Genomic DNA, 13,500 nt, shown 5'->3' on the forward strand with positions numbered 1-13,500 from the left:
CAGACTAGAAAGAAGACTTTATATTACTTGTAAGTTTGTAAAACTTTTGTATATAAATCATTGTTTGTAATAACTATTTGTTATAGCTGTTATTGTAAACTGTATTATTGTTTATACATTAAACATTTGTATTAAAAAATGAAAACTGTGTATATCAATCTTGTTGGCAAATATCATAAATTGGAGATATATCGGCAAATATTTAACTAGTAAATCTAAATTACAATTTAACTCAGTTTTAGGCTATTAGAAATTGTCATACTAACATCTTAAACGCTTTGATGTGCAAGTTTTTCTATATTTACTCAAAAATATTGAATAATCTCTTCATCAAAATGTTGTGTTCTTAACTCTATGTTGTTTAAACATCTCACTGTATTAATCATTTTCTTACAAAAGAACTGTCAGCCACCAATCAAGAAATGAAATCATTTAACATTCCCAATCAACCCTGTTGTCTCTCACGTGACTCTAATACTAGAGCCATCCCAACATTTTCAGGGAAACTGTACCAACTTTATATGAGTTTTATAGCCTTAAAATGACCTTTTGTATTATTCACCTCCTCTACGATAAACTTCAACATTATACGAGTATTAAAGCAATCTTCTAAGTGAAACGGTAGGATCATAAACTACGTAAACAAGGGTAACTTTTGAGTGACTCAATAACATGGGCTTGAATACTGTACATAAATTTTACTGTTGTAAAGATCTGTTAAGTCACTTATTTTGTTAAAGAGGATAGCTTATAAACAGACCAACTGCTATATATCATACTTAGTTCAGAAGAACCAGAATATATCACACCACAAAGAACTATCTGCGCATAACCTTCTCTAATTTCGTACTGAATAGAAGGAAGGTAACTAGTCAACAACACCCTCACCAACTCTTGGGCTTCTTTATAGTCTGGTGAAATATAGGATATTGTGCACCATGACCCTAAAGCATGTTTTAGTGGAATGAAACGCAAACCATGAACCTTTGGATTCATAGTCCAGTCATGCTAACCAACAGTAACCTATTAACAAACCATTCGTCTGCCACAATTCATACATTTCAAGAGTATGGGAAAGAAATCCCTCTTTATTTCTGGCTTCCAATCGTACTTTTTATCAAATTCTTAGTTTTCTACAATTTCTCAGAGTAGTACACAAAATATTCTTCCCCAACACCATGTGCTACTGGAATATCATATATGTCAATTATATTCATACACATTTATACAGTTATATTTATACAATTATATTGATACATATTTATAAAATTATACTTATAAATATTTATACAATTATATACAATTATACTGATACATATTTAAACAATTATATTGATACATATTTATAAAATTATACTTATAAATATTTATACAATTATATCGATACATATTTATACAGTTATGTTTATAAATATTTATACAATTATATTGATACATATTTATACAGTTATGTTTATAAATATTTATACAATTATATCGATACATATTTATACAGTTATGTTTATAAATATTTAAACAATTCTATTGATACACATGCAGATATTTGTTGGGGAAATTTAACGGAACACGCAAGTTTGTTCGTTCACTTTTAATTTCTAACTTTTGTTTTTTCAAATATCCAAAAATAGTGTATAGTTGCTCATTTAATCTGTTTTGTTCATAGCTAGTCTTTAGTATTCTATTTTTTAAGAAATGTTAAAAATAAAACGCCTGTAAAAATTTTAAAAAATCATAAGAAATAAAATCTAATATCCAAACTGAATCTTGTTCTTTTATAATTTAATTCGCAAGTTTTTACAAATTGACGATTTGATATTTAATGGTAAACTATATTTACGATTAAACGAGGGACCTGAAGAAATAAGAAATAATAATTATAACACTATAAACGAATAAATAAATTATAAAATAGCTCTCCTGGATTTAAACATAACTTTTGTTCACGGAAGAACTTTGAGTAAGAGCATTTTGTTGCCTACGTTCAGTCTTTTAACTAGAGTTACTTATGTTTTATTATACACTTTAAACATTTAAAAGCTGTTTTTAAGGTTATTGAAAAAATATCGTACTAAAGATTGGCTGTAATGAATCAGTACGAGGTTTAGATAATTATAAAAGGGTCTGGCAGCAACAAAAACGAATATCTGAGATTCAATTTGTGAATGTTTGGTTAATCATATTTCTATAGACCGTAATCAAAACAAAATTCCCAACTTGTTGCTCATGTACAAATAATGTTCATGCAACTAGCAACTACAAATTCGATTGTAGTATTTCTAAAATCCTCCATATACTCTATGAACTTGCTACTGTGAGTCAGTTAATGAAAGACCAACTTTCAGTGAGCCAGTTTTCTTTGTAAAGTCTGTAAGTACTTCGAGATTAAGTACATCACCAAGTTGAAACGTTCACCCTGAAGATCAATGGATCATATTCGTAAACAACACGAATAGACCTAAATAACTGACTGAAGAGTTTGCGTATCTCCATAATTGTACTGAAATTACCTTTCAGATCATCTGATTGACAAAAATTAATCAAGTATGACAACAAACCACCCACCCACAAACACACACATCTCAGTATTGCTAGGACGGAAATATTAAATCCTTTTTCTCAGCAACTGTAATCGAACTGGATTATAACAAAGTCCAGTAAACTGTGTTTTTTCATCAGCATATTGACAAAAAGGATTTCTGGTAAGCAAAATCGCTTTCTCCAAAATTAAATCAAAGGAAATTAACTTACAGAATATCTACTGGTATTTGCAGTATTTCAAGAATAAACATGAAATAATACTACTTGATTTTCGCAGTAACCGGAGATTCGTGGACCTAGTATGCAGAAGGCCAGGTGTAGTGATCAAAGGCACACGGTAGTGTGTCGTGCCGCCAAAACAACCTGCAGGACACACTGTGTATTATTGACAGTAGTGATAGTTTAACAATATTCCACTTTATGTACCTCTCTACTGGACCCTTACTTCACATACCAGATTTCAAGGCAACCCATTAAGAAATGCACGAGATATAAAATCTCCAATTCTTATTGCATTCCTTCCTATTTTTTCTTCTTCGAACCGAAAGTACAGAACATTTATTTGATAGAAAAAAAGATACTTAACTTTTATGGATATTTTCAAATTTGGAACACTGATAGTTCTTTACAATATACAGTTAGGTGTCAAATTTGGTCAAAATATAAGCCACATGTGCAAAATTATTCAACCAAAACTGCTCACTTTTCACCAAAATTAATTACTCACGCCTACGTAAAAAGTCGCGTGAGCTATCGGTCTGAACCTTTTACTACAGCTACACCTACGAGTAAAGGTGGACCGCTTTTAATTTTGTTTTTGTCCTTCGGATTAAAGAGCCTGGGTTATAGCAGTAAAATGATATGGTGAAAGAACATGGTTAGGCCAAGCAAACTAGATTAGCAGTTTCTAGCTCAAGTTTTCAAAAGAATCATACGGTTGGATGGCCATTATTCATTGCCAACTTTTAAACAAAAATTTGCTAAATTCTATGGAATATTCTATATCAAAGAGCGTTTAGCGTCACGTGATATTAGCTTATACAATTAGCGTAAGTAACGATGCTTGATACGGTTATATCGATTGCATGGGGTGATGACAAGAAACTGTTAATCTAAATTACATGGCGTTACTATAAAGGAAGTTATTAACACTGTTTTAGGGAGGAAAACCTACCACCATATATTTTAAAGAATCTGACTGGTTCTGTGAAATATATATCTGTTACGAATAATAATTAGCGATCTTAAAGCTAATGTTGGTTACTATCGAGTGTCACTTTCTTTCTTGCTGCGGTTTGTTGGTGTGAACACCTTAGGTGTGAAAAAAGGGGAGGCCAAAAAAGATTGAAGGTGCGACTTAAAGGAATGAGATCAAAATTGGCGGCCAAAGTGGCAGCTATACTTATAACATTGTTTAGAATTATACAGCAAATATTCATTCATTAGTTAGCTATGCCGCGTATTTTGTTTTACACACCATCATGCCACAAGTTGAACAAAAAACGCGACTTTTTTTTTCACTACTAAGGTGTTTTTAATTAGATTTGTTATAGGTGGAATAACAGCCACAAGGTCAAGTAGAACATAATGCAACTATCCCACGAAATAGTAGATAAGTTTCTTGACTGGTCGAGGTACAAAAAGTAACACCTCGGGTTGAATTTTGCACAAGATCAGATTTAATGTTCTTATATTAGAACTTTAAAACATATTTTTTAATTTGTAGATAGGAAATATATAATATGGTAGAGTATTATATGCTGTATTTACATACTACCACACTCATACAACAGTGTCACACACATAAGATAAAATAGGATACAATACAGTCACTCAAAATGAAGTAAGTAATTTCCTTGACCGAGCCCTCCTACAGAAAATAATGCCCAGAGCTCACTTAGTACATAACAACGACTGGATTTCCTATGTTTCGAATTAGACCTTTAGAAAAAATAATCATAATTTTCGAAATATCCAATATACACTTCAGGAGAGCGAAGTACGTGTTATTGTCTTCTGCATAGTACATCTATAACTAAGGCTTTTCATTTCTTATTTTACTATTATAACGTGTGTAGTGGTAACACAGTGAGTCATAGTTATTGTGAAGGGATGAATATCTTTCCTTTAAAAATATTTACGTTAAGTTAAGCTTCCCATTAACTCCGATCTTAACAATACTCTAATATCTCTAAACAATCAATCTTATGCAGTTTTATTCCGTCTGGGTTTTTTCTTACTTAAGTAATTGAAAAATATGTATAAAGCAGCGTAATATTGCTTAGCTGATGACCCCCTCCACACACACACTTTTTGATGATTCATTGGTAAACTTGTTCGCTTATAACACTAAATATCAGGGTTCGATTTTAGTGCTGAGAACAGGGTAGATAGCTTATTTTGTAGCTTTGCACTTAACAAAGCTTGAATAATTGTATAATGCGAGCCTAGAAAAATATGTGAAAAATATTTTGTCTAAATCACACACAGGTTATGTCAGATAAGTCTGTTTATATAAAGTTTGCTTGTTTGTTTGTTTTGTGTTTAAGCGCAAAGTTACCAATGGTTATCTACAAAGCGGGTATCGAGCCCCTCTTTTAGCGTTATAAGTCCTTGAGCTTACAGCTGAGGCACTGTGGTGTTAAATAGAGGGAACACTTCAGACATTTCATTCATAGAACTTCACATATTTTCTTTCTTTCCCTTATCTTCGTAGGAAAACATCCGATATAAATCGCCCGCTTTCATTTTTCCATTTTAGTGAACGGTTTCCTAACGCTTTAACCTCACTGTATATATTAAAGTACAGTAATAACGAACAACTTAATGTGTAATTATAGGGTGTGGTTTCAAGTGGGATGAATGATTGTAGGGGTTTCTGATATTTTGTGAACAGTTCCATTAGATTGGAGTAAGATTAATGCATCTGTTGAATTTAATTAGCAGTGATTCTGAAATGATTTTTCTTTAATGTTTATTGTATTGTATGTATTAAAGAATGCTATTCTATTATAATAAAATGGCCTGTATGTGATCGCCATAGCGTGCGCATCTTTTTGTGAGACGAGCTAGCGAAAAACCACAAAGGAAAGAATATGTGACCGCCGTAGCTCCAAGTGCAATAAACCGAAAAACCTGAAATTTTGCACCTATACTAAGTGGACCTTTAGGATGTGCACCTGAGTATTATTACTTACCTTATCCACGTGCATGCGTGTGCGCATCTTTTTAATGACGTAAGATAGCGAAAAGCCACATAGAAATGAAGCGCTTCCTTATATTACAAATAGAAAACACAGACAGACAGACACGCACATGTGTGCGTGCGCGCATGGACGTGCGCACGTGCGTGTCTGTGTGACCACCATATCTCCAAGAGGAAAGAACCTAGAAACCTGAAATTTTGTACCCATACTAAGTGGACCCTGATGGTGTGCACCTGGGTATTACGTATCTTATCCACATGCATGCGCATCTTTTTAATGAGGCAAGCTAGCGAAAAACCACATAGAAAAGAAATGGTTCCTTATATAACAATTTCTAATATATATAAAAGCTAGTATGTTTTAATAACAATGCGCTCTAACAATGGCTTTTATGTCATGTTGCTTAGCAATAAAAGTATATAGGTTATACTTTTATGCTAAAATGGGTTCAGAATACACACACTATCAACCTAATAACCCGAGTGAAGCCGGATACTTTCTCTAGTATGCAATATAACAAGTATGCAGCTGTCAGTTAACATAGTGATATCTCTTGGAATATTTAAAAGTTATGGTTTTTTACGTGTTGACAAACACTACGCTTTCATTTGGCACATAGCAGTGAAACATGATAATAGTTTCAGGGAAGACGTGCCTGACAAATGACAGTGAACTGTAATAGTAGGTTATGTAAGAGAAGACATGGTTGACACATGACAGCAAACAGAGATATTAAATTAGGGAAGATAGGTCTAAAACAATAGTGTTTGTATATTTGTTTCGAATATTCGCGCAAAGCTACATACAAAGACTATCTTCCTTATAATCGAATAGATTTAATCAGCACTCTTCTTACGCTTTCAAATTGCGACTTTGCGGCAAAGGGACGCGTACCGCCGACCCTAGAATTCATTGTTCGACAAGCTAAACATTAGGTCATGCCCAGCCTAACATGACAGTGAAAGTGATATGAAATTATAAGACCCATTTTCTAAATGATAGTAAATACTGCTATTAGTTATTAATGGGAGACTTGCTCACGATACTTGAACAATGAGATTAGTTTATGCAAAGACAGGTATGAAGTATTATAGTGAGCAATGAGAATAGGTTATTTAAAGACATATTTGGCATATGACAGCCTACAGTATTATGTTAAAGAGAAAACATATCTGACACGTAAAAGTGAACAATGACATTAAATTAAGGGAGAATGTGTAATTTATGACAGTGATGTTGTAGTTGTACTTGGATCTTGTATTTATGGCAAAGCTACTAAGGTTCTCTACTGTTGTCCCTAAATTTGAACTACTGACCTGAGTGAAGGAAGCCATTTAGTAGCATCTCACCATCCACGCCAAATAACTGACTGCCATTCTAATAACACACCCACGGTTTCAAATGAAGGGATATTGTGACACCACACGAATTCGATCTCGATTCGTCAGCTCCGAAATCAAGAGCTCTTCCAAAGGGCCAACAGAAAAGGATTCAATAGTAAACAGTAACATTAGTCTGAAAAGTAGAAATAAATCGCAGTATCAAGTTAATAGAAGATGTGAAAGTAAATACATATATTTGAACTGATTGCAATGTGATATTTTCAGTAAAAATATGGGAGGGATATATTTAACGAAGATAGCATAATGTGACCACAAAAGGATTTCTGTAAAGGCCGACAAGATGAAGTTTAGAATAAAACACGCTTCTACAATCGTAAAGAAAGATTGAGCTTATCAGTGCAGGTTCAATTGTTGTAATATTCAGAAAGTATTCACTACGAGTTACCACGCGGTCATCTTTAAGAGAGACGGTGTTATCATCGCTATTCTTACGTAGCTTCTCCCTTCTTTCCGATACGATTAGAACGGCCTTTGCTGGTTCAATTGTTGTAATATTCAGAAAGTATTCACTACGAGTTACCACACGGTCATCTTTAAGAGAGACGTGTAGATTATCATCGCTATTCTTACGTAGCTTCTCCCTTCTCTCCGATACGATTAGAACGGCCTTTGGTGGTTCAGCAGTAAGTGTGCGGGTTTATAATGCTAAAAATCGATTTTTGATACCCGCGGTGGGCAGAGGACAGACAGCCCATTGTGCAGCTTTGTGCTTAAAAACTATTAGCACGTGTAATATATTAAATAACAAAGTAAAATTTCGCCCATTTGTAAACTAAAGTCATTTTCCTAAACAAAAACAAACTAGGTAAATAGTGTTTGAATTGTTTTGGTTTACTTTGCTAATTTTCTCAGGATTTGGGATAACGAAAGCTAATTCTAAGTTGTATTTTATCTAAACAATGTACCCCCCAGTGGCTCAGCGGTAAGTCAGAAAGCTAATGACGCAAAAAATCCACCTTCCAGCTGATAACCACAAAGTCTAGACTTGTGGATACTTTAATCATAAATATTGACACTAGCATAACTCATCTTAAATAAAGTTCGCCAGTCATTACATATAGAAAACATTTATATTGTTATTTGAGCGCAGCAGAATTCGTATTTAACGAGTTATCCATTTAGAACTGATGTGTTTTCTTAGATTAGAGTTCATAACGTATAAATTATTTACTTACGGTTTGAATATACGCAGCAATGGTACTTTGTGAAGCTGCAGTGAACTTAAAATTAGATACAGTATTTCTTATAAAGTAAAACAAAACATGGAACTTCAAAATAGTTATGTTACACGCATAACATGCTACTGAGATGTAAAATATATATTCCTTGAAAGGTATTTGTTTTATTACGAGTTAAATATCCTGGTGATAGAACTTTAGTGTATAACAATGCGTCGTTGATTTTTAGTTGACTGGTCTATATTATCACCGAATTGTTACTTTTCCACACACATTAGAGACAATAACAGAAAATTATTTTTCATTTCTAGTAAGCTATTATCAGTTCAGATAAATATCCATAGTGTCTACTGTTCTACGTACAAAGCTAAAGTTGATAAGTAGCATAAAATCTAGTATCAAAAGGCTTAGTGATCGTAATCATTAGTACAGGTTATGCGTCTTCGTGAAGTATTAATGTTACTGTTTTTCCCATTAAAATACTTCCTTTAATTAGTCTTAGCGTGATTAGAGTTTTTATTTTTAAGTCAGGATTTCTATGGATTGACGTGTTATCTTTCTGTGATTTATGCTCTGCGATTAATATCATAAATTTGTTTTTCATGTATATTTTTCACTGGGGTAATTAGCCGTTTAATTAAGACCTTTTTAACACTTATCTACTTGACCTTTGAACTTTCTCATTGTTGTATATTTGCAGAAAGTGAATGTTTTTCCATCAATTTCTCTATTCTATATACATTCATTTAAACTGGATACAGATGCATTTATTAGTATTATTGTTTTTGAAACTAGAATATATTATATACAGAATAGCTATCTTGAGTTTACAATTGATTTATAGAATCTCTCTTGTTTAATCGAACAAAAAACCTAGATTTTACTTCAACCGTTTGGGAGCTCCGGTCTTACATTAGATGTTAAATTAAATGTTTGTTTATCCTCATAAAATACATTAATGACAGATGAAAGTCTGTAAGACGTGTTCTTCTGTGTATATTTCTCATCAAGTTAAACAATGTCTGGAGTGATGTCTAGACAGGTTGGTGCCGATTCCTTGTAACGTTAATAATTCTTTGCTGCATCAGATAGTGAGGAATGCTGGTTAGTTACGTAACATGTATAAGCCATTACTTGTTTTACTAAATCTTATTTATTTTGGAAAATGTATAGGGAAATTTATTTGAATATTTCTCCTAATTGTAAAAGTCTTACATTCAACCTTTTTAACCATCTTGTTAACTAAAAAATCATTCTTATTTATGGAAAGTTTTTATTATATTATGCATTTTGTGTAAGTGGTATACAGCAGACCTACTAGATTGTAAACGACTTTGGTTTAACCACTCTGAAAAGCCAATAGAACGTTTCTAAACTAGCATTTTTCCAGCATTCTCATTTCTAAGTGATACTCATTTAGATCATAGGCTTATAAGGGAACAGAGATAGATATCAACGAGCCTCGGACTTAGAAAAATTAAAAGGTATAGCCTATAAAACAATCAAAATCCCGTTTGTTAACGTTGGAATGTCAGTGGACGGACCAACAAAGATCTTGTAATGATGTCAGCTTCGCTTTACATAGTGTGTGGTTTGACTTTTAGTAAAGAGCTATTATTGTGGCTATTAAATGTTTCCATTGAGGTTCCAAAGGCGTATGTATACACGTACAAATGGATTTTGTAAATGACGCATGCAATGCTACAACAAAAGGATGATCTTTGAAACGTTTATTATCCAACAAGCGTCGCGACGTAGGATATTCAGCCCTGTTGGAGCCAAAAGATGTAAGAAAGATTAATTTTTATCTGATAAATAACATATTACACCAACTTGTAATACCTGGAAATAGATATATTTTGTGGTTAAAAGACTGAGGTAATGAACATTGCTTAGGTTTCTAAGGGTTATTTTGAAGTATTCTACCTTACATTCCTTCCATTCAGACATTTGGTATTTTCAAGTTAAACTCCACCAAGAAAAATCAATGATAGTTTAATGGTAGAGAGGAGAACGGTATCATAGTCAACATACAACATATACAGTAAAGTATGCTGGGGGACCATTACAAATCAGAGTAGTTAAGGGATCTGGTAAGCGCAAAAGAATGCCGCCACCTGGGTTTACGCAACTGTTATGTAATAGACAAAATATACCAACTGAGGGTTACATAACTATATGTAATGTGCAAATTATGCCGACAGCTGAGGGTTAAATAACTATTACATAATAGGCACTAGAGGGCGATGACATCCAAAGTGGTACAAGAGAGCGCATTACCAGGGGTGGCGTCATAGTTCCACGACGTGGCACCAGAAGGCACTGCTGCCTTAGGGAAGAAGTGAAATCATAATTCGATACCAGAGGGTTTGTTACTATAGGTGGATGTTATTACCAAGGTTTTATAAGTGGACAGTGTTACAAAGGTTCTATAGGAGGATGGTCTTGCTAGGCATACTGTGTGTGTTTTACAAAGGCGGGCAGTACTTCTATAGGTGGGCAGTGTTACTATACTTCTGTAGGATTGTATACAGATTTCAACTTGTCTCAAGTTATTTATATAGTTTTCATTTATATATTACATGTGTGTTTTACAAAAATGAATGGCGTTACTTGGTGGATTGTGTTACTAAGGTTCTATAGGTGGATGGTATTACAAAGACAGATGGTGTGCTATAGGCGGATAGTGTTACTATACTTCCATAGTATTGCATACAGATTTCAACTTGTCTCAACTTATGCTTATAGTTTTCATTTATATATTTAATTGTATTACATGTGTTTTTCAAAGGCAAATGGTGCTTCCAATAGTGTTACCATACTTCCCTAGGATTGCAAACAGATTTCAACTTGTCTCAACTTATTTTATCGTTTTAATTTATATATTATATGTGTTTTATAAAAATGGTTGATGTTACTAAAGTTCTATAGGTGGATGACAAATTGTGGAACTGAGGTTAGTGCTACTAAAAGTAAAAGTATAATTTATAAAAGCATAAAGTACTACAAAATGATCACTCTGTACTCTAAATAGAGTCACGCCAACACCCTAAGAAAACCAACTTCTGTGATACTATGAGAATATACAGATAGTCAAAAGCTAGTAGTTACCGAGAAAACACCACAACATTAAAGCATTGATTTAAAGTAGCCAAGATTAGACTTTTACAGGCAAAGTCTAGAAATAAAGGGTGGGAAAAGGGATACTATACAGCTGGTACTTTGGTGCTATACGGTTGGCACTAAAGAAAATATTACGAAGACAACTGGTGTTTGTTTCATAATAAGGCATAAAGTATGTGCTAAATGGAACAACGGTAGAGATATTTTTGCCCCACCCTGTATATCTGAGTTTTGAATAATAACATCATATATATTTTCTAGCTCTTACAAACAGATATCCAAACACGTTTCTAATCGTACAATTGTCAATAAGGAATTTTTTTATGAAGTTGTAAGATGATGAGTCTCTAATAATCTCCTGTAGAAGTGTTTATTCTGTAAGATGGTGAGTCTCTATAACAATTTCCTGTAGAAGTGTTTATTCTGTAAGATGATGAGTCTCTATAACAATCTCCTGTAGAAGTGTTTATTCTGTAAGATGATGAGTCTCTATAACAATCTCCTGTAGAAGTGTTTATTCTGTAAGATGATGAGTCTCTATAACAATCTCCTGTAGAAGTGTTTATTCTGTAAGATGATGAGTCTCTATGACAATCTTCTGTAGAAGTGTTTATTCTGTATATTTTCCGACAGTACAGGAAAGGGTAAAATACTTATAAACATTGATAATTTTATTAAATATTAAACAAAATAAAAGAGCATGATAGATAGAAATAGTTTCTAAATTAGATATTATAAAACCTTTGTTCATATACATATGTTACAATTTATGAACATTAGAGATGATTGTTTGTTTATTTCGTTGGATTTCGCGTAAAGCTACACAAAGGCCATCTTCACTAAACGTCCTAAATTTTGAAGTAATAGAATGGAGGGAAGGCACTTAGTAAACACCACTCACCGCCAACTGTTAGGCTGCTCAAGTCAGACCGAATAGTTGGATTTGATCAAGCACAACTATTATTGTATTTCTTGGCGTTAACGGGATGAGAACACAGAATCTCAGCTGCACAATCCTACACGCTAACCACTTGAACCTTCACGTTTTTGTGGTTCAAACTTTTACACACGTATTTTCATTGTATTGAAATTGCCCATAATTTTTTAATGGTGATGTAAATAACAATCTGAACTTGATCGACCGTATCGACGTTAGTTTAGATATGACAAACTTAACCATATGTCAGGTACATATCTGTTATTATAAACAAAAACACAATTTCAAATAACTAGGCCAAAAAGAGAAACAGCTGAGATGATAAGACAGACAGTTAAGACTAGGATATAAATTAGGAAGAGGAGATTTTAAAATGCACCATATGGTAAGCAGAGCCCACATGAAAATCTCGGAAAAAAATAAATAAAAATTACAGTCCGTCTTCTATCTACTTTAATACTGCTTGTCACGGCGCCAAACATTCTTCAGGATTTATGCTTACATTTCTCAGATTTTTTTATTTTTAAGTTTTGGTTAAAGATATGAAAATAAAACAGTTTCAGAACAACAACCATTCAAGGATATAACATATTTCTTCGTTTGTTCTTGCTTTACAGCAACTAAAGACCTAACCCGAGAAATGTATTTTACCTTTAACAGAATGCATTAAGTAAAGATGTTTCTAGCAGAGATTTTGAGATTGACATCGAATAATGGATGTTAACTACCAGTATTATGATCGTGCGTGAAATTTTAACCAATTTCAGTGAACAGCTTAATATATTAGGTCGTCAAGAAATTCATGTCGCGTTTTGGAACGTTTTTCATTAACCACCCCCCAATAAACGTACATCACGTATAGTTAAACGAACCATCTAAGCGTCACGTTAGTGTAGCCTATATAATATGTAAAGTTTAGTATACTCTAATCCCTTATAGTGATGGCACACGACGAGACACACATTCGGCATGTAATGCTGTTTGAATCACAAGGGAGACGACGCCTCTGTAGCCAAAAGAATATCATAGAAGTTTATGGAAATGTTTTGAACGTTCGTAAGTGTCAACGATGGTTCAGCAAATTTCGTTCGGATGGCTTAGCCTTAAAAACTGTT

General features: G+C 33.3%; 1 protein-coding gene across 1 annotated transcript in view; it reads left to right on the forward strand.

Annotated features, from left to right (window-relative positions):
• Window positions 1-10,745: 10,745 nt before the first annotated feature.
• Window positions 10,746-13,500, forward strand: part of LOC111087127 — a 24,752-nt gene continuing 21,997 nt past the window's right edge. The window contains exon 1 of the mRNA XM_022392669.1: window positions 10,746-10,820. The gene's annotated coding sequence lies outside the window, so the exon portion shown is untranslated. The remainder of the gene's footprint in view (window positions 10,821-13,500) is intronic.

This window comes from Limulus polyphemus, unplaced genomic scaffold (assembly GCF_000517525.1).
Source record: "Limulus polyphemus unplaced genomic scaffold, Limulus_polyphemus-2.1.2 Scaffold1767, whole genome shotgun sequence".
Classification (NCBI taxonomy): Eukaryota; Metazoa; Arthropoda; class Merostomata; order Xiphosura; family Limulidae; genus Limulus; species Limulus polyphemus.